Source organism: Myotis davidii, unplaced genomic scaffold (assembly GCF_000327345.1).
Source record: "Myotis davidii unplaced genomic scaffold, ASM32734v1 scaffold79, whole genome shotgun sequence".
NCBI lineage: Eukaryota > Metazoa > Chordata > Mammalia > Chiroptera > Vespertilionidae > Myotis > Myotis davidii.
Window position 1 is genome coordinate 8,515,477 of NW_006294339.1, and position 396 is coordinate 8,515,872.

A 396-nucleotide genomic window follows, 5' to 3' on the forward strand; every position below is an offset into this window, starting at 1 on the left:
GGCTGGGCAGGGGGTGCCGGGGTCCGTCACGTCGGCTGGGCCCGGGGCATGTGTCTTGGTGTGTGCCCATGTTTGCGTGTGTGTGCGCGCGTGTGCTCGTGGAGGGGGGGAAGGGGGGAGAAATACAGCTTTAAGAAAGTAACTTTGTTTCCATGCGGGTGCATTCCTCTTGCACGGCCATTTGTGTGGGCACATGGCTAATGGCGCCCTCTTATTAATGCGTTAATTAATATCGGGGCGCCGGACTGCGGAACGGCGGTGCTTTCGGACGCTCCGCACGTGTTCCCGCGGGTTGCAGACCATGACACGCTGAAATCTGGACTCAGCGTTTCTGCAGCCGGGAGGCCGGCTCCTGTAGTTCCGCGGCGCCCGGGGAGGGGGCCGCCGACGGCGCCC

At 63.4% G+C, this 396-nt stretch overlaps 1 protein-coding gene across 11 annotated transcripts in view; it reads left to right on the forward strand.

Moving 5' to 3' along the window:
- LOC102755954 (nuclear factor 1 A-type-like) overlaps positions 1 to 396 on the forward strand; it is a 144,752-nt gene that overhangs the window by 5,494 nt on the left and 138,862 nt on the right. The window lies entirely within an intron of this gene.